The sequence below is a fragment of the Phocoena sinus genome, chromosome 7 (assembly GCF_008692025.1).
Source record: "Phocoena sinus isolate mPhoSin1 chromosome 7, mPhoSin1.pri, whole genome shotgun sequence".
NCBI lineage: Eukaryota > Metazoa > Chordata > Mammalia > Artiodactyla > Phocoenidae > Phocoena > Phocoena sinus.
Window position 1 is genome coordinate 8,268,019 of NC_045769.1, and position 22,402 is coordinate 8,290,420.

Here is a 22,402-nt window from a genome sequence, read left to right on the forward strand (position 1 = left end):
TCGGCCATCTAGGAACATGAATTAGCATTTGCCGGCTTGGCAGAGCCAGTGCTTATTCAGTACTTGTGTTAACTTTTAAGACCCTGTGGTGATGGGGGCGGTGGGTTCCCTTTGGCAGGGGGGGGGGCTGAACCTGACCCAGCTAGCAGCCCAGTTGCAGGAGTTCTTGGCTCCTAGGGTAGGGCCTGCATTGAGATAAGTCTGAACCCACTTTGCTAACCCACTGGCAGTCAGTGGTGCTGGTAGTGTGCCAGGCGTTTACCTCAGCCTCTCTGTAACCGGCTGTGGGGCAAGACACGAGCAGAAAAATAGGATTCCTTCTTCCTAACTGCTGTTTTTCTTTCAAGTGAAGGAAACAGTCCAGCCCTGTGTCTTACTAGTCATTCCAGCCAGGGGTATTATGCCGACTTCCAGTGAAAGGAAGATGAGGATGGAGGGTGGTTACCCTTTGCGATGGCAGAGGAGCTCTAGGGCTTGCACGGAGGGAGTCCTGCAGACTTAATCCTAGGCCTGCCTGCTTCCTCTGGTTTCTGGTTTGGATTGGGTGAGGGTTTTGCAGCCATTTTAGAAAAGCAGCTCCCTACGGCAAATGGTTGTCGCCACTTCCATCATCCTTCCAGCAGGTGGCAGCACATCCACAAGGATGTGGACACCTGACAGAGGCGTCGAGAAGGAAGCCAAAGATTGTCTCAGGCCAATGGGTTTTCAACTCCAAACTCAATCTATGTAGTGATAGGGTCTGGGAATCTGCAGGAAGTGCACTCAACACACAGAGATGGTGTGGAATCCCCGCCAAAAAAGTGGATTCCAGTTGGGTACAAGAACTACAGTTTGTTGAATGCTGTCCTGTGCTTATCTCAGAGTTGTCCCATTTACCCATACTTGGCCCACTAATTACTTCATTGTAACCCAATCTTTGTCTGCCCTCAGCCTTAAAAAGTGCCAAAGCTACTTCCCTGGTGGCGCAGTGGTTGAGAGTCCGCCTGCCGATGCAGGGGACACGGGTTCGTGCCCCGGTCCGGGAGGATCCCACATGCCGCGGAGCGGCTGGACCCGTGAGCCATGGCCGCTGGGCCTGTGCGTCCAGAGCCTGTGCTCCGCAGCGGGAGAGGCTGCGACAAGTAAGAGGCCCGCACACCGCAAAAAAAAAAAGTAAAAAGTGCCAAAGCGTTTCTCATCTCAAGAGAGCTTGTCTCCTGAGCCTACCTCCCTGCCTAGCCGTTCCCTCTAGCCTTTATTGCCAGACTTCGAGAAGGACCACACTCCTGCCTCCCACTTTGCCTCCAGTAGTGTGGCTTCTGTCCCCACCTCAGCACTGAGTTCGTTAAGGGTGCCAGTGACCAAAGGCTGCAAATCCAGTGGTTGGTCCTCCCCTAGTTTATGGCTTCCCTGCAGCACCTGACATTCCTCCTGCCGACCTGCAACGTCCTTTTCTCCCACGGTTAGGAAAAGGGTGGAGGCTCTGTGACAGTAGGATGAAGAGGGATGAGAACAAATAAACTTGGGAGTAGAGCCTCCCAACAGGATTTTATCCAATTAATATTTATGAGCCAGTGGCTGTTCCTCCACATCAGGTAACCCCGTCATTGGAGGAGAAAGACTTTACTGCTGGTCCTTCGACATGGAAATGTGAAAAGAACCCTCGTGTTTCTGCCAACCTGAGTGGAGGGACTTGGTTTTATTTACTGTTCTGTCTCATGGGCCTAGGACAGTCCCTGACACATAGTAGGTATTCAGTAGGTAATGAAGGAATCCTGGAGAAACTCCTTCCCTCAACTGCAGGAAACCTATGGCAGCAGCAGGAGGGACTCTCTAAGGCCAGGAGTTCTTAATGTACGTTTTTCAAGTTCTTAACATTTTTGTGTTGGGAGTTCTTTTGGGAGTCTGGCAAAGCTTTTGAAACCTTTTCAGAATAATGTTTTCAAATACTTTTTTTTTTTAAAGCATTATAAGGGAAATCAAGTATATTGAAATTTTTTTTTTTTTTTTTTTTTTTTTTTTTTTTTGCGGTACGCGAGCTTCTCACTGCCCTGGCCCCTCCCGCTGCGGAGCACAGGCTCCAGACGCGCAGGCTCAGCGGCCATGGCTCACGGGCCCAGCCGCTCCGCGGCACGTGGGATCCTCCCGGACTGGGGCACGAACCCACGTCCCCTGCATCGGCAGGCGGACTCTCAACCACTGCGCCACCAGGGAAGCCCTGAAAAAAGTTTTTAAAATATTAAAGTACATAATTTGTGATAGAATTGTGTTATGTGTTCACTAATACATTAGGTAAGATGTATTTACATTTTTAAAATTTGTAGTCGCTCTACAATTGTACAATGAAGTGAATCAGCTGTATGTATACATATATCCCCTCCCTCTTGGACCTCCCCCTCCACAGGATGTATTTACATTTAAAATACAGTTAGGGAGTTTGGTTCTGGTAATGATGGAGTGGCTTGTAACAGACTAACCCTCCTGTTGATAATTATAAACTCGACAAAATATAGGAATCAACTTCTGAAGGTGTTGAAGACCAAACAATACCAGATAGAAACTGGAGCAGAAACCATCCTTGAAAGAAGGTAAGGACACGGGAGGAGATACATGTTTAACCATCTTTCCCCTCAAGGGTACCCAACCCTGCACCCCGATTAGCATGAACCTTTGGGCATAGAGTTTAAGCAGAAAAACCTTTGGGCATAGAGTTTAAGCAGAAAGGGAGTCTTACTAAACTGAGCAGTCAGGTTGGAGTTTGAGTCTGGAAACTTTCCTGAAGATGAGGGAGACAGAGAAGAAAGCCATAAAATATGCGTACAAGTTGCCTTCAAATTCTTGGCTGAGTCCTAAACTGATGAGCAGAGCAAGAGTCTCGAGCACAGGGGAAAACAAGGGAAAGGTGAAATCGCTGGCTACAGGTTTCAGCACATACCTGGTGCTGGAGAGAAGTTTGAAGTTCAAGTTCTGCCCAGTTAGAGGTGTTTGATAAACACTTAAGCTTTTCTTTGAAACTCAGAAGAATCATACTTCAGAAGTAACAGCACGTTCCAGGCCCATGGATTAAACCCTAGGACTAAGGGCAAAATGCAAAACTAAGATAGACTCACCCTAACAAAACCTAAAGCCTAAAACTTAGCCCCCACGTAATCAATGGGGGAATCTGTTGGGAATTTAATTGCCTACTAGAACAAAATCCAACAGTGTTCAGGGGACGGTAACAATCCAAACTCTGCAATATGTCATACATAATGTCCAGTAAGAAAAAGGTAACTAACTATATGTGCAATGACGTATGAAAATGTCCACAATCGAGAAAAAAGCAAACAACTCATGTTGAAATTTGTAAGCAAGGACTTTAATCGTTGTAAATATGTTAAAGACTTTACAGGAAAAGATAAATGAAATGGGGAATTTCTGGAGAGAGATGGAGACTCTGAGAACCAAATGGGAATCCTAGAACTGAAAACAATATATTAAAAAATTCACTAGAAAGGCTTAGCAGCAGGAGAAAGTATCAGTAAACTAGAAGATAGACCAATAGTAATATAGAGGTCAAAGCATGCTACCCCAAAATATGATATCATATTAAATATTTCAAGCTGAAGGAATTTGAGAAACAGCAGGTGCAAGAAGGACTTACAGAGCTTCCCCTGAAGCAAGTCCTAGAACCCTCATATGAGAGGTGCCCTCCTTATACCCGGAGGAAAGGATCACCCTTATCTCTGAAGACAGACAGACACCAAGAGGGAATTTGAAGGAACAGGCCTTGCTGTTTCCCCCAGTTTACTACACTCAGTTCATACCCTTTTTTGGGGGGTTTTATCATATTTTTCCACAACTCTCCACCCTTCATCAAATCTAACATAAAAATACTAAGGTTTAACCACTTCTTTAGGTTTTCATTTCCGTATGAAGGCTCCCACATCATGTAAGACTTATATTAAATAAATTTGTATGCTTCTCTCTTTTTAATCTGTCTTTTGTTACAGGGCTCCAGCCAAGAACTTAGAAGGGTAGAGGGAAAAGATATTTTTCCTCCCCTACATGATCCAAACTGAAGCTCAAAGAAAAAATGTTGGGAGAAAAATGAGCAGAACCTCAATGACATTACCAAACTGTCCATCATGTGTAATTGATCCCAAGAAGGAGAGGAAAGAATGAGTGGGCAGAAATAAATCTCTTAGAAAAGTAATGGCTTAAAAATATCTAAATTGATGAAAAACAACCTACAGACCCAAGAAGAAAGTCATACACACCTCAGCACATCATAACTGAATTGCTAAACAACAAAGATAAAGCCAGACAAGAAAGACCGATTATGTGCAAAGGAACATCTATAAGAATGATGGCTAAGTCTCATCAGGAAAATTATAATAATGGATGATATCTTTAAAGTGCGAAAGGAAAAATATCAATCTAGAATTCTAAATCTACAAGGTGTGCTTCAAAAGTAAAGGAGAAATAAGTCATTTTCAAACAAATGAAGCTGAGAGAACTCATCACCAGTAAGTACACTTGCATTTCAAGAAATGCTAAAGAAAGGTTTTCATGCCGAAGGGGAATGATATCAGCTGGTAAGCTGCATCTTCCAGAAGAAATAAAGAGCACTGGAAATGGTAAATAATTTATCCTTTGAAAGGTAGTCTTTGTCTAAGGCAAAAAACATACACGTATATTCTGGGGTTTATAATATATGTAAAAGTAAAGTACATGACAAAAATAGCACAAACTAAGGGAAGTAGGTCAATGAAATTATATGATTTTAAGATTCTAGTATTACACTTAAGCTAGTATAATGTTAATTTAAGGTAAGCAGTGATAAATTAAAGATGAGTATTGTAATCCCTAGAGCAAACATTAAATAAAATAATATAAGCCAATAGAGAATATGGAATATTAATTCCAAAGATGTGAAATGTGGGCTTCCCTGGTGGCGCAGTGGTTGAGAGTCCACCTGCTGATGCGGGGGACACAGGTTCGTGCCCAGGTCCGGGAATGTCCCACGTGCCGCGGAGCGGCTGGGCCCATGAGCCATGGCCGCTGAGCCTGCGCGTCCGGAGCCTGTGCTCCGCAACGGGAGAGGCCACAACAGTGAGAGGCCCGCATATCGCAAAAAAAAAAGAAGGAAAGAAGTGAAATGTTAAAAAATAACCCCAAATAAGGTAGAAGAACGAGGATTAGATGGGATACTAGAAAACAAATAGTGGAATGATAGTTTATTTAAACTCAATCATACCAATAATTACAGTAAGTGAAGATGGACTAAACGAAAGGTAGAGATTGTCAAACTGGATGAAAAACACAAGAGCTAACTATAAGCTATTTACAAGAGGTGCCCATTAAATACAAAGAAAAAGGTTGACATAAAAAGATGGAAAGGAATATACCATGAAAACGCCAGGCGTAAGAAATCTGTTGTGACTATATCAATGTCAGACAAAGTAGATTTCAAAACGAGGAGGATAGGGCTTCCCTGGTGGCGCAGTGGTTGAGAGTCCGCCTGCCGATGCAGGGGACACGGGTTCGTGCCCCCGTCTGGGAAGATCCCTCATGCCGCGGAGCGGCTGGGCCCGTGAGCCTTGGCCGCTGAGCCTGCGCGTCTGGAAACTGTTGCTCCACAGCGGGAGAGGCCACAACAGTGAGAGGCCCACGTACCGCAAAAAAACAAAAAACAAAACAAAACAAAAAACCGAGGAGGATAACCAAAGATAAAGAGCATCGTTTCATAATGAAAAATAGGTCAATTTATCAGAAATGTATAGCGATCCTAAATGTATATTAATAACAGTCTTACAATATGTGAAGCAAAAATGAACAGAGCTAAAAGGAAAAATAGACAAATTTGCAAATCACAGTTGCAGATTTTAACACTTCTCACTTAATGATAGATAAAGTAAGTAGACAAGTATCAGTAGTGATGTAGAAGAATTGAATGCTATTTAGCCAATTAGACCTAACAACGTGAGGATACACATTCTTTTCAAGTGCACATTGAACATTCACCAGAATATTCTAGGCCACCAAACAAAGCTCAAGAAATTTCAGACTGAAAAACACATGTAGCGTATTCTCTGGCGTAATAGAAATACATTAGAAATCAGTAACAACAAGACAGCTAGAAAATCCCTAAATATTTGGACATTAAGTGCACTTCTGAAAAACACTTCTGAATGGGTCAAAGTAGAAATCAAAAGAAAAATTAGATGATACTACAAAGTGAATGATAATGAAAACGCATTTGAGATGCAAATAAAGCAGTGTTTAGATGGAAATTTATAACTTTAAATGCTTTAGAAAAGAAAGGAAAAAGATTTTAAAGTAGTGATGTAAATTTCCACCTTAAGGTAAAAAAGGAAGAGAAAGTTAATCTCAAAATAAGCAGAAAAAGGGAATAATAAAAATAAGAATGAAAATGATATAGGAAAATCAAGGCAAAAGTTGGTTCACTGGAAGGATGAAAAGGATTCGTGTAATTGATAGCAAGACTGATAAGAAAAAAGAAATGAAAAGACAAATAGCCAATACATTTAACAACTTAGACAAAATGAGCAAATTCTTTGAAAACACAACTTTCCAAGACTGACACAAAAAGAAATGGAACATCTGAATAGCTAATCCCTACATCTACTGAAAACATTGAACTCATCATTCAAAACCTTCCCACAAAGAAAATCCCAGGCCCACATGGCTTTGTAAATAAATTCTATCAAATGTTTAAAGAAGAAACACCAATCCTAACCTATTTCAGAAAATACAGGAAGGAAGAATTTCCAATCTGTTTTATGAGCGCTGATACCAAAGTATGAGAAGGACATTACAAGAAAACTACCCCAATATCCTTCATGAGCATAAACATAAAATCCTTTTAATATTAGCAAGTTAAATGTAGAAATATATTTAAATGTAATGCATCATGACCAAGTGGGGTGTATCCTTAATTCAAAGTTGATTAAGATTTGAAAATCAATGTAATTCACCACATTATAGGATAAATGAGAAAATACAATTGTCCAAATAAAAGTAAAAAGAAATTTGTCAACATTCAATAATCAGCATTCATAATAAACAAAGCTTGACAAACTTTAACAAACTGATGAACATCTATGAAAAACCTACCACTAACATCATGTTACATAGTGAAATGTCGAATCTTTTTTCCCTAAGATAATGAACAAGGCAAGGATGTCTGCTCTCATTATTTCTACTTAATATTGTATTGGAAGTCCAGTGCAATTAAGCAAGGAAAATAAACAAAAAGGCATAAAGATTGGGAAGCAAGAGGGAATTCACTGGCGGTCCAGTGGTTAGGACTTGGTGCTTTCACTGCCAGGACCTGGGTTCAATCCCTGGTGGGGGAACTAAGATCCCACAAGCCACCCGTGGCATGGCCTAAAAAAAAAAAGAAAAATATTGGGGAGCAAGAACTAAAGTTCTTTATTCACACATGATATGATTGTCTACGTAGCAAAATAACAAGGAATCTTCCAAAATACTATCACTAAAAAGAAAAATTTTTATAAAGTTTACAAGGATTTATATACCAAGGATCAACATATAAAAACCAGTTGTAAAAAAAAAAAAAAAAAAACCAGTTGTATTTATGTACAAATCATAAAGCAATTGGAAAATATAAAAAATTTTAACTACAATTTATAATTGCATTAATAAAAACAAAATGCTTAAGTAAATTTAATGAAAGATGAGCAGGACATTGTAAAAAGAAATTAAATAAATAACTGGAGAGATACAACATGTTTGTGGATTGGAAGCCTCAATATTGTTAAGACGTCGATCTTCTCCACATTTATAGATTCAACCCAATCATCATAATCTCAGCAAACTTTTTTACAGAAATTGACAGCATAATTTTTTTTGGGGTGGGGGGGGCGTGCCGCACGGCATATGGGATCTTAGTTTCCTGACCAGGGATTGGACCCGTGCCCCCTGCAGTGGAATTTCGGAGTCTTAACCACTGGACCTCCAGGGAAGTCCCAACAAGATCATTTTAAAACTTATATGGAAATGCAAGGGACTAGAATAGCCAAACAGTCTTGAAAAATAAAAGAAAGCCAGAGGACTTATACTAAATAGTTTCAAAATTTATTATAAAGCTACAGTAATCAAGGCACTGTTACTATTTTAAGGATAAATATATAGAAAATGAGACAGACTAGAAAGTCCAGAAATAATTCCTCATATACACAGTCAGTTGATTTTTTTTTTTTTTTAGTCAGTTGATTTTTGATAAAGGTACTGAGACATTTAATGGGGAGAAGATAGCCTTTTTAACAAGTGGGGTTTAAAAAACTAGGTATTCATATTTTAGAAAATGAACTTTGACTTTACTTCACCCTATATATGAAAATAATTCACGATGGATCACAGGCCTAAATACAAGACCTAAAACTATAAAGCTTCTAGAAGAAAACAAAGGAGAATGTCTTCATGACTTAAGGGTAGGGAAAGATTTCTTAGGACACAAATCGTATTTACCATAAATGGGGAAAAAATGATAAATTGGACTTCATCAAAATTAAAATGTCTGCTCATCAGAAGACACTGTTAAGAAAATGAAAAGACAAGCCACAGATTAGGAGAAAATATCCACAATATATATGTATTTCTGATAATATTCACAATACATATGTATTTCTGATACATATGTAGTTCACAATACATATGTATTTTCAAAATAATAAAGGATTAAAGATCTATAATAAAAAGACAACCCAATAAAGAGACTAAAGTCTTGAACAGACACTTTTTTTTGTTTTTTTTTTGTTTGTTTGTTTTGTTTTTTTTTGGCGGTACACGGGCCTCTCACTGTTGTGGCCTCTCCCGTTGCGGAGCACAGGCTCCGGACGCTCAGGCTCAGCGGCCATGGCTCACGGGCCCAGCCGCTCCGCGGCATGTGGGATCTTCCCGGACCGGGGCACGAACCCGTGTCCCCTGCATCGGTAGGCGGACTCTCAACCACTGCGCCACCAGGGAAGCCCTTGAACAGACACTTTAAAAGAGAAGATATCTGGTTAGGAAAAAAGCACATAAAAACGTGCTCGACATGATTCGTCATCAGAGAAATACAAATTAAAACTGCAATGAAAACAAAAAACAAAAAACTGCTATGAGACACTACTACATACCCACCACCGTGGCTAAAGTTAAAACTGCTGACAGTGCCAAAAGTGGTCAAGGATATAGAGCTAGAACTCATATATTGCTGGAAGAATGTAAATGGTATAGGCACATCTTGTTTCCTTTTTGTTTTTTTGGGCCATGCCACCCGGCTTGCGGGATCTCAGTTTCCCAACCAGGGATGGAACCCGGGCCACGGCAATGAAAGCCCGGAATCCTAACCACTAGGCCACCAGGGAACTCCCTAGGCACACCTTATTTTACTGCGCTTTGACTTGTGCTTTGCAGGTATTGCATCTTTTATAAATTGAAGTTTTGTGGCAACCTGTGTCAAGCAAGTCTATTCACGTCATTTTTCCAACAGCATTTGCTTACTTCGTGTCTCTGTGTCATATTCTTGAAATATTTCAAACTTTTCAATGGTAATTCTAGCAATATTTCCAACTTTCTCATGATTGTTATTTTTGTGGTGGTGACCTGTGATCAGTGATCTTTGCCTTTTTTATTTTTTCGGCTACCCCGTGCGGCATGCGGGATCTTAGTTCCCCAACCAGAGATGGAACCCGAGCCCCCTGCAGCGGAAGCGAGGAGTCCTAACCACTGCACCACCAGGGAATTTCCGGTGATCAGTGATCTTTGATGTTACTACTGTAATTGTTTTGAGGCACAACGAGCCACACCCACATAGGACTGATAACTTCATCAATCAAGGTGTGTGTTCTGCCTGCTCCCCCTACCGGCCGTTCCTCCGTCTCTCTCCCTCTCCTTGGGCCTCCCGATTCCCTGAGACACAATATTGAAATGAGGCCAATTAATAACCCTACAATGACATCTAAGTGTTCAAGTGAAAGGAAGAGTCACATGTCCCTTAATTTAAATCAAAAGCTAGAAATGATTAAGCTCAGCGAGAAAGACACATCGAAAGCTGAGACGGGCTGAAAGGTAGGCCTCTGGCACCACAAGTTGTGAATGTAGAAGAAAAGTTCATGAAGGAAACTAAAAGTGCTACTCATCAACACATGAATGATAAGAAAGTGAAACAGCCTTATTGCTGATGCGGAGAAAGTTTCAGTGGTCTGGATAGAAGACCAAACCAGCCACAACATTCCCTTAAACCAAAGCCTAATCCAGGTCAAGGCCCCAACTCTCTTCAGTTCTATGAAGGCTGAGGGAGGTGAGGTAGCTGCGAAAGAAAAGTATGAAAGCTGACAGAGGTTGGTTCGTGAGGTTTAAGGAATGACGCCCTCTGCATAGCATAGAAGTGCGAGGTGAAGCAGCAAGTGTTTGTACATCTGGTTGATTTGTTTTCCTTTTCAGTGTTATAAGTCCTGAAAACCTTGACTTGCAAAGATCTATATCTAAGCTTCTAGGGCTTGCTTTACTAGGAGAAGACAGGCTTTTCTCAAAGAATACCAGAATTCTTCAAGGCTTTTTTAGTTAAGCTCTCCTCGTCATAAGTATTTTTGTCCTAAGAAAAATGAGTTCATCTTTAGCTAGGTCAAAATTCAGGAACACATTATCTCAGGAAGAAAAGAATTGTGGATTCATGGTTCAATTTTGATTCCCTAAAGACTGAAATAACTTTTGAAAGTTATGAAATGTTGCCAGGTGTTGGCAAATTTCTCTTTGCAAAGAGATTGTTAGAGCATTTTGTGTCTGCTCTCTGTCCTAAGAGAGCACGTCCCCAGCCCGGGATCATTTGCAAAGATGTCACTGGTACTATATTCTCCTTCCTTATTGTCCCAGTTTGTAAATTTTTTAGGAGCAGCATAAATGGTGACTCCGGGACCTCGAAGAGGAAGACATCTCATTCATACAGTTAAAAATACCTGCCAAGTAAGCCAACCCGAGGATAAAATTTTTTCCTTCAAAGTGTTTCCAGAAGTGGCCTTTCTTTTTCTTTCAGAAAAAAATAAGACTTCTGCTGTTAGTCTGAACAGAGCACTTGTCCTTTGAAAGCCAGTGGGAAGCACTTCACGGACTGTGTTCCCATTTCCTGACAAGCTGTTTGCAAATGCAGTCATTGAGAGACCTGCTTCTGAGGAAGTTGAGGACTTTTACAAAAGTTGACAAAACATCTTTCAGAGATGTCACAAAAGTCTTTATTGCCCGTGCGTTGAGTGATGACAACGTGGAGAGTTTTATCACTAAGTTTGCAAAATCAGATTTGCAGGAGGTCCATCTGGATAGAGAATGAAGCTTTTCTTCCCAGGCAAAGTTTTATTTGGCAAAGACACTTTTTACTGCTTTCAAAATGTCCACAGCCTTTGTAGTTTGCAAAAGCCACTCGGAAAGTAAGAATTCTTTGGTAGCACCAGCACGCCCACAGTGAGGAGAGTGAAGCTGCTGTTTCCCCAGCGACCTGCTTCAAAATGTTAAAAGAAATGTCATCTATTCTAGAACATATCACACCATGTGACAAGGAAACTGCTTCCAGTGTTTTCTTCTGGTCCAATCCAAAAAGCAGTTGGATAATCTCTGTGCATGTGCCATGGCACTGTACCATGTCCCCCCGACAGCGTGGGAGACTTTTCTCTGGGCGACTGGTGAGCAATTTTGGAGGATGCTCCAATAAAAGCTTATTGTGAAATAGCAAATCCAAGTGCTGGAAGTGTTCCAGCTTTTTTTTTTATTTCTGCTGTATAACAAAGTGAATCAGCTATAGATATACATACATCCCCATATCCCCTCCCTCTTGCGTCTCCCTCCCACCCTCCCTATCCCACCCCTCTAGGTGGTCACACAGCACCCAGCTGCTCTCCCTGGTTCAAGCTTCTTTGAATTGAGCTTTCCTTACACAACACCCTTACCCCCCACCCCAACATCTTTAAATGCATTTTCAGAAGGGATAGACGTCCCATGGCATTTCCATTTTGCTGGTTCATCCTTCCATTCACAAGAATTTTTCAGTACAGAAAACTCCGTGGCTTTTGTGTTCTGTCATGCTCGCTATTAAAAGCGAAACCGGATAATACATTGTCTTCATCATACTTCAGTATCACTCCTGTAACGTGACTTCTTTTGGTGACTTTGATGGTCTTCTGATGTGTCAGCCTGCCTAGGCTACCGTCCCTGGTTCTTCAGTCAAACACTAAACTGGGTGTTGCAGGGAAGATACTTTGTAGATGGGCTGAAAGACCATAGGCAGTTGACTTTAAGTAAAGGAGATTATCCTAGATAATTTGGATGGGCCTAATTCAGACAGTTGAAAGACTTTAAGAGCAGAGTGGAAGATTCCCCAGAGAAATTCTGCTCGTGTATGTCTGCTTCTGTCCGAGAGCTCCGGTCTACCCTTCCCGACAGCCTGCCCTGTGGATTTCGGAAGAGCCCACCCCCATAATCCTGAAAGCCAATTCCTCACAATACAATAAATCTCTCAATATATACAGGTGATCCTCATTACTTTTGGATTTTGTATTTGCAAATTCAACCACTCACTAAAGTTTATTTGTAACCCCCAAATCCATACTCATGGTGCTTTTGTGGCCATACGAGGTTGTTCCCACGGTCATCCAGGACACGTACAGAGAGGCAAAAATTGTGAGGCATCCGCATGCGTGTTCCTAGCGGAGGTCGAGTGAGGCGACCTGCCTTCTTGGTTCAGCTCTCACACTGCAAGCAAGGGTCCTTTTGACAGTACATTTAGTGCCATGGTTTTAGCATTTTTGTCCTTCTTGTTGGTGATTTTGCTGTTTGAAATGGCCCCCATGCATAGCGCTGAAGTGCTGTCTAGTGTCCTAAGCTGTGTATCATGAACCTAAAGGAGAAAATATGTGTGTTACGTGAGCTTCGTTCACAGCTGAGTTATAGCGATGTTGGCTGAGTTCAATGTTAACGAATCAACATATATATGAAATTAGGTGTCTTTAAACAGAAGCACACATAAGCAAGGTTGTATATTGATCGGTTGATGAAATTTCCCCCAGGAGCAATGTTTCAGTGTTTACTAATTCAGTGTTTGCAGCGATTTTATAGAACATAACTACTGCAAAGAATGAGAATTAACTGTACCTTCTACTGATTGTTTCTCTGCTTAAAACCCTCACTGATAGAGTGACAGTCACAGAACCGCTAAGATAGCTGTGGTTTGTTGCCCACTTTTACAATTAAAGGAAACTTAAGGCTGGGTGAAAATGAAGATGCGGGTTTTGTTCCCATCCCAGTTTGCGGCTCCCCTGAACTCATGGCCCCCAGGTTAAGACCACATCTGAACTGAGGCTCATGGAGAAGGACCACACGACCATGGCAGTCAGGTGGTGTGGGCCGAAGGCAGAGAGGGTCCCATAGACGCTAAAGAGGCCAGAGGAGGAGTCCCGAGTGCTTTGCTGCTTCGGCCCCACCCAGCATGTCGCCTGCAGTTCTTCTTCAAGGGGTGGTTGTCCCCAAGGCTGGGCCATCGCATCCGGAAAACAGTGGTTGCCTCCAGTGCTGAGAGAGAGGGGCCTGCAAGGAGGGGAGTTTGGCTGGAGCAGTTCCAAGGTCCCTCCCTCAGAAGATACAACGGCATCTTGATGGTTTTGATGCGAAATAATCCGCATGCTCAAGAGACATTTTGGGGTGGCAAATTTTGTTCCTCTACAGTCCCGCCTTTAAAACTTCTTGTACGAAGTTTCAAGGCCCAGAAGCTGAATTGGTAGATGGCTCCATCTCATGAAACCAGTCTCTCCTTAAAGCAAAACAAAGGTTTATGGTTGGGCTTCCCTGGTGGCGCAGTGGTTGAGAGTCCGCCTGCCGATGCAGGGGACACGGGTTCGTGCCCCGGTCCGGGAAGATCCGGCGTGCCGCGGAGTGGCTGGGCCCGTGAGCCATGGCCGCTGAGCCTGTGCTCCGCAACGGGAGAGGCCACAACAGTGAGAGGCCCATATACCGCAAAAAAATAAAAAATAAAAATAAAAAAAAATAAACAAAGGTTCATGGTTGGAACACATGATCAACCTGGGGTCTGAGTCCTGAGTGCTGCCACTCGGGAGGATTTCTAGATGTCAGGGTCAAAGCATCTTGGGCAGTTTGAAATGTCTCTGATGCTGCGTTCAGGTTAACTTTCTGAGTGGTTTCCACAGCAACAGGCATGAGGATGAGGATGGTCTAACGAGGGGGCAATTGTCAGCTGTCTCAGGTGGATGTCAGATTTCTCAGGTTGACTTGGTGGGGCTTCAGGAAAAGGGCAGCTGTCTTTCTGGATGATGCCAAGTCAAAAGTGGGAGAAAAATTGGAGACGTGAGTTGGAAGAGTGGTAGCCAAATATTGGAGAAAACTAGAATTCAGGATGCAGTCTAGTTTAGAGGTGGGAGGGGGGAAGAAAAGAGAAGATAAAACTGGTGTCACCAGGGGTTGTACACAATTTGGCTTTATTTCATTTATTTATTTATTTATTTGGCTGCACTGCGCGGCTTGCAGGACCTTAGCTCCCCGACCAGGGATCGAACCCATGCCCCCCTGCAATGGAAACACAGAGTCCTAGCCACTGGACCTCCAGGGAATCCCCAGACGCCATTTGTCTTGACTCACCTGTTGTTCTATCTGTGGCTTTAAACCTCCTTCTGTCTGGACAAGCTCACCTTTTGTCTTTTTATTAAATTAACCAATAAGCCCTGGTTCATTGGACCTGGGAGGATCCTTTGGCTGCCTGTCTGTGCACACAGGCCCACTCTACCGTCCTAGAAAGTGAGATCGGTCTGCCTGGACAGGCTCCTTACAAAGGGGGGCTGGTAATCCATCCTGTCCAGGCCACCGTGCCCTTCAGCTTAAGGTCCTGGGGACACGAGGACTTGCTTCTGGCATCTTCAGGCTGTGGGGCTGGACCTTGGTCCTTCTTGGCTGGACCTGAATTCACCTCCAGTGGCTGGCACTCCCTTACGCACGGCTCCATGGACCCCACGATAGCGCCCTCTATTGTAGGTCTCGTGCCCATTTTGTAACTGAGAACTGAGCTTCGCAGGGTAACTAGACTGACCTGCACAATGCTTTTTCCAGGCTGAGCTGACCCCACCTTACCTTGCCCACTCTCAGATTTCAGCTTTGCCAGAACCTTTGTCTCAACACCTCCACTCTTGGGTAAGGATGCGGCCCTGCTTTTGGCCCTGGCTCTGTGACGTTCCATTCCTGAATGATCAGCCCCCAGTCCCCGGTGTGAGGTGGGAGATCCTTACATTTTTCCTAGAACCCATTGTTCCATCTCCGGCTCCAGCCTGGGGAAAAGCTGTCACCCAACTGGGATCAAGTCTGCCCTTCCCCCTGCGTGAGACTGCATTTTCACACTCTTTCCAACAACACAACTATGCACATCCCAAGACACATGGCTCAGGAATTATCAGATGAAATCTTTGGATATGACTTTGCCCCAAGCGGACATATTTGTCTTCAAAGGCCTCCTCTGATCTCTTTCCTGGAGCCTCTTGGTGTTTTGTTAGCATCTTGACACCTGCCCATGAGCCCAGGGTGAATCTCAGATGGATCTGTATGCGCTTCACGTCTTGGCACCTGCAGTGTTGCTTTGAGAATCTGAGGAAAGCCATGGATCCTCTCCAGAAAAATCCACAGATCCATACACATAGAATATTTTTTGAAATTTTATATTGGATTTTTTTATATTGTTGATAAACAATGTTATGTTAGTTTCAGGTGTACAGCAAAGCGATCCAGTTTTACGTATACATGTAACCATTCTTTTTCAAATTCTTTTCCCATTTAGGTCATTACAGAATATTGAGCAGAGTTCCCTGTGCTATACGGTAGGTCCATAACCATAGAATCTTGCAAGCAACTTCAAGGGGCTCAGGAACCCCCGACCCCGAGTCTTTCCCTCAGTCTCATCCCCTGTGTCAAGCTCACTTGATCAAGCAAAGCAAAGACAAAAAGTAAAAGATTCCAGCCCTACACTTACAACTGCTCTAAGACAACAGGGATTGTGAGTCTAGGGGCAGGGTCCTGGCCACAGAGAAGGTCACATAGCCTGTTGGCCACTTGTAGCGGCCCCCCTGGGAAAATGTAGGAACGGAACAGCCCTGCCTGGGAGGTAGCCAAGCTGCTAGGTTAAGGGCAGAGCCCTCCAGACTGCCACGTCTGCCCAAGACTTCTCACACTAGCTGCAACAAGTTCGGCCAACCGGACTATCTGAGGGAACAGTCCCCACAAGACTGCACTGACTGCAGGCACCAGCTGCAAGTTCAGGGGTCTCAGGACCACCTTTACTTTAGATCTGGGGGCTACAAATTTCAGGGTCCTCGCTACCACCCTCAGGTTTGATCATTTGCTGGAATGACTCACAGAACTCGCTGAAAACTATTATACTCACAGCCACATTTATTACAGGGAGGCATACAAATTAGAACCAATCGTAGGGAGAGAAGCATAAGGTGGAGTCTGGGGGGCGTCCAAACGTGAGCTTTGCCCATCCTGTCCCTGTGGAGCCATGCGTGGCATCACCCCTCCCAGCCGTGATGCGTGAAAATGCACACTGAGGCTTGCCAACCTGGAAAGCTCACTCAGCTTCCGCGTCCGTTGTTTGTGTAACCGAAAGTGGGGCCCGGCTGCTCGTCGCTCAAAAGCCAATAAAGAGGCCAGGTTGGTGGAAAAGAAATTTTGCTTTCTTTTGGATGTCGGCAACTGGAGGGGAGGGCGCACTCCCGTCCAAAGGCCGACTCCCCCACTGACAATCAGGGGGCAAGAGCTTTTATAGACGGAGGCTGGGGGCTACATGCAGAAACAGCTCTGACAGTCATCTTGAAATTGGCCATCGGTGGTCTGATAAGCGTCATCTTGATTGTTTTAAATACAATTAATCTCCAGTTCCAGGGTCGGTTTGTTCCCATCGCCTTGAGGCCTGTTCTCGGAATTGTGGCAGCTTATGTCGTGGCTACAGTCTGGTCATCACGTAGTTAACTTCTTCCACCTGGTGGGGCTTTCAGTATCTATAACACAGCTCGCAGGATACGGCTCAGAATAGTATCTATAGCCCCTGAGGAGGAACTAAACGTCCTTGACTTTGTTTAATGACCAAACTATTATTATTTGGTCTCCTTTGACTGTTTTCCTTTGTTTCTGCATGTTCTCACTTCTCTGATTAAACTTGTTCTTTGGCTAAAGTTTTTCCACAGGCAAAAGGCAGGCAGAGGACATGGGGGGCAAGGACCACAGGGTCCTGTTTCCATTTCATTTGTATGGGGGTTTCATTACGTAGGAATGAATCAGGGCCCACATAGTCTCCAACCCACCTCCTATCCCTGGAGGATGAGCTGATATCACATAAGTCACTTTCTTAGAATAAAATATCTGGTGTGGTCCAGGGGTCCACCATGAATAACAGATAATCTCCTGTTACTTGGGAGATTCCAAGGGCTTGGAAGTTCCCTCCCAGGAGCCAGGACAAAGGGACCAAGGCCAGATCTTTCTCTTGGGGGAGGCCCAATTCCTTAGTACACAGCTCCTGACCTCAGCCCTCTGCCCCTCAGTTGGGCAATCATCCCAATTCTGACTTCAGAAGCACATTCCGCTTTGTAAGCGACCCCACAAGTCTTCTCCAGGCTGCAAACTGGCAATGGGGAAAACGCCGATGCAGGTGGCTGGACCCAGGGCCCGGTCCACCTATGGGAAGTGCTGTATGCCACCCTCCCAGCAACCACTGGGCACTTCTCCTGCAGACCCCACTGGTTCTTCAGGAGCTTCAAGCAAACTGCAGCATCTGTGGAGAGACCCAGACTGCCAACTGGTCACTTGTGAAAGGGCGACTGGTGGCTACCTGCCAAACCTCCTGCCCTCAGCCTCCCTGTCCTGGGCTCTATGTGGACGTGGATATCCTGAGCCACGTCCTGTCCAGTCAGAATCCTGCTCCATGTGGAATGAGCCTGTGGTGGTTCAGAATTGGGAGGATAGAGCAGAGGACCGAGCATGGCCCAGAGTTTCGCTTCCGTCTCGACGCTATGCCGATGGGGGTGGAAGCTGATTCAGTGGATTGAGGAGTGAACAGGAGATGGGAATGAGAGACGGTAAGTGGCTGATGCTCTCAGAGACCCGGGGTCTGAGGGCCAGAGTAAAGACAGCAGTAGCTGAAGAGGATCACAGAATTGAAGGAGGGTTTTTGTTTTTGGTTGTTTTTAATGTGTGAGAGACTTGAGTCCATTTGGACAACCACTGAGAGGGGGTAGGGAAGCAACACTTAGATGTTGACCACAGAAGAGAGTGTTCCTGAGGGGCTTGGGAAGGTGGGCTCTCAGAGGGGTGCAGGGGCTGCACCCTCTTGCAAGGGGGACCCCAGAAGCTAAGGAAAGACACCAGTGATGATTTTTGAGGAGGGAGGGTGGGCCTTCCATTTTAAGCAGGAGGCGCTCCCCCATGAGCCCTTGCATTTCCTTGTGGACTAAAAGGCAGGGACCCAAGTGCACAGGAGAATTCCATAGATAATAAATAGAGCACTTCAGGTTGGTGCAGGAAAGGCGGACTGATGTCGGGGCAGCTGGATAAATACCTGCCGAGAGAAAACACTGTTCCTCGTGGCTTACGTTAAAATAAGTTCCAGGTGGATCAAAGGTATTGATGTGAAAAGTGAAATAGTAAAGAACTAGAAGAGGGACTTCCCTGGCGGTCCAGTGGTTAAGACTCTGCGCTTCCACGGCAGGGGGCACAGGTTGGATCCCTGGTCAGGGAACTATCCTGCATACCGCGTGGCCAAAAAATAAAAAATAAAATGAAATAAAGTACTATGGGAAAATTTGTTTTATAACTTCAGAGTTGGAAAGGACTTTCTGAGAATGACATAGAACCCAGAAGCCATAAAAGAAAAGATGGGTAATTTACATAAAAATAAAATATCATTGCATTGTAGAAAAATTAGGAACAAAATTGAAAGAAAAATATTTGCACAGCATATTGGATAAATGGCTTTAATGAAGCCCTTCTACAGATCAATAAGAGAAAGACAAATACGCCAATAGGAAGATGGACAAAGTCTGAGAACAAACCATTCTCAGAAAAGGAAATACAAATGAGTCATAAACTCAGGAAACAGCTGTTAACCTTGCTCAGAGTAAGAGAAATGCAAGTTAAAACAACACTCTGAACCTTTCCTACCTATTAGATTGGCACAGATCACCAAGTTTGCTAACATTCTGTCAGCAGGTGTGCGGGGACGGGGCTCACTTGTGCGTTGCTGTAGGGAGTGTAGTTTGGTAAATCTCTGGGGAGAGAGCTAGTTGGTAGCCGCTATCTGTTATGGGCCGAGTTGTGCATCCCCTGCCCCAGTTCATATGTTGAAATCATAACTCCCAGTACTTTAGAACATGAATGTATTGGAAGATGGGGTCTTTACGGAGATAATAAAATTAAAATGAGGTCATTAGGGTGGGCTGTACTCCACTATGACTGGTATCCTTATAAGAAGAGGAAATTTGGACACACCTGTGAAGCCTTAGAAGAAACCAGCCCTGCTGACACCGTGATCTCAGACTATGGGCCTCCAGACTGTGAGGAAATAAATTTCTGTTGTTCAAGTCACTCAGTCTGTGGTACTTCACTTTTTTTTTTTAAAGTTGATTAATTAATTAATTAATGTGGCTGCGTCGGGTCTTAGCTGCGGCACTTGGGATCTTCCCTGCAGCATGCAAGATCTTTTGTTGCGGCACGCGGGCTCTCTAGCTGAGGCACGCAGGGTCTAGAGTGCATGGCTCAGTTGCTCTGCGGAATGTGGGATCTTAGTTCCCTTACCAGGGTTCGAACTTGTGTCCCCTGCACTGGAAGGTGGATTCTTTACCCCTGGACCACCAGGGAAGTCCCATTTGGTACTTTGTTATGGCAACACTAGCTGAATAATACACTATCAAAATTTAAATTGACCTGGAAATTTCACTTGCAGGAATTTATGCTACAGTTAGAGTGGCCCATGGGTTCATGAGCACAAACAAGGATATGCAAGCTGTACTGTTTGTATCAGTCAAGGTTTAATCAGGAAAAGAGAAGCCACTCCAGGTATTTCAAGTAGAGAGAGATTAATACAGGGAAATGGAGACTTGCAGAAGCATTGGAGGGGTTGGGGGAGGAAAGGACAGGAAGCCACTGGAAGTGAGGGGATGGCAGGGAACGTGCCACCAATGATCCCAGGTGCCAGCAGGACCAAAGCAGGGGTTCCCCAGGAGGACACCTGGAGCTGCTGGAAGCTTTCACTAAGGGTCTCAGCTGCCCACAGCACTGAAGTGGGGGTCTTGCAAGGGGGACCCCAGAAGCTAAGGAAAGACACCAGCGATGATTTTTGCTGCTTACCCATAGCTGCTTCTCAAGAGGAATGGCTTCTACTTCCTTCAGCCTTCTGAGTCTGGTGAGGGTGTCCCTCATAGGCAGAATTCAGCCTAGAACATACTGGAAAGGGATTCTGGAAATTCAGAGGAGATATACAAGGAGATAGAGATGATGTTATGTTACGATGATCTCACATGCCATGGAGCAACTAAACCCGTGCACCACAGCTGCCGAGCCTGCGCTCTAGAGCCCGCGAGCCACAACTACTTAGCCCAGGCGCTGCAACTACTGAAACCCGCGCGCCTAGAGCCCGTGCTCCGCAACAAGAGAAGCCACTGAAATAAGAAGCCCATGCCCTGCAACAAAGAGTAGCCCCCGCTCGCCGTAACTAGAGAAAGCCTGCGCGCGGCAAGGAAGATCCAAAGTAGCCAAAAAAAAAAAAAAAAAATTATCTACTGTTCATCTATTATTGCGGTAAAATATGCATTACGTAAAATGTACCATTTCAACCTTTTTAAAGTGTACACTTTACCGGCATTAAGTACAAAGACAATGTTGTGCAACTATCATCACTATCCACCTCCAGGACTTTTTCATCATCCCCAACACACAAATTCTGCACCCATTAAACACAAACTCTTCCCTCCCCGCATCCCCTGGTAACCTCTATTCTGCTGTCTCTATGAGTTTGACTACTCTAGGGACCTCATATAAGTGGACTCATACAATATTTGTCTTTTCTGTGTCTGATTTATTTCACCCAGCATAATGTTTTCAAGTTTCGTCCATGTTGTAGCATGTATTATTCTGTAGCAAGTCCATTCCTTTTTTTTGTTTTTCTTTTTTTGGCCATGCCGTGCGGCATGTGGGATCTTAGTTCCCCAGCCAGGGATCAAACCCGTGCCCCCTGCAATGGAAGCATGGAGTCTTAACCGCTGGACCGCCAGGGAAGTCCTGCAAGTTCATTCCTTTTTATGGCTGAATATTATTCCATTGGACATATACCACATTTTGTTTATCCATTCATCTTGATGGACATCTGGGCTATCTCCACCTTTTGGCTATCGTGAATAATGCTGCTGTGAACACTGGTGAACAAATATCTGTTTGAGTCCCTGCTTTGCATTCTTTTCGGTGTATTCCTAGAAGTAAATTTGTTGGGTCAAATGGTTTCTGAGGAACAGCAAAATGGTCTGCATACCCACAAGTGGAATTGCTGGACATATGGTAGTTCTATTTTTAATTTTTGAGGACCCTCCATACTGCTTTTCATGGTGGCTGCATCAGTTTACATTCCCACCAACAGTGCACAAGTGTTGCCTCTTCTCTACATCCTCACCGACACTTGCTATTTGTTGTTTTATTTGGTAACAGCCATTCTGACAGGTGAGAGGTGATATCTCATGGTAGTCTTGATTCGTCAATTTTTTTTCTTAAGGAACAACTTTTGGATTTATTTAATCAATTCTACTGCTTTCAAATTCATTAAATTCAACTTTCTTTCTTTTTTTTTTTTTTTTTGCGGTACGCGGGCCTCTCACCGTTGTGGCCTCTCCCGTTGCGGAGCACAGGCTCCGGATGCGCAGGCCCAGCGGCCATGGCTCACGGGCCCAGCCGCTCCGCGGCATGTGGGATCTTCCCGGACCGGGGCACGAACCCGTGTCCCCTGCATCGGCAGGCGGACTCTCAACCCCTGCACCACCAGGGAAGCCCAACTTTCATTTTTATTGTGTCTCTATTGTTTCCTTTTTCTGGCTTTGCTTTAGTCTGTTTATTTATTTTTCATTAAAAAAATATTTTTTGGCCACACCCTGTGGCTTGTGGGATGTTCCCCACCAGGGATTGAACCCGGGCCACAGCAGTGAGAGCTCCGAATTCTAACCAACAGGCCACCGGGGAACTCCAGCTTTAGTCTGTTTTAAAGTCCTTTCCCTGAAATTTTGAGTTGAAATATTAGTTCAATTATTTGTATTACGTTTTCGTAGATAGTGAATGCAGTTAAAGTTACTACATTTCACAGTGTCCAACGGCTTTAGGGCCACGGCCTAACACCTTCGAA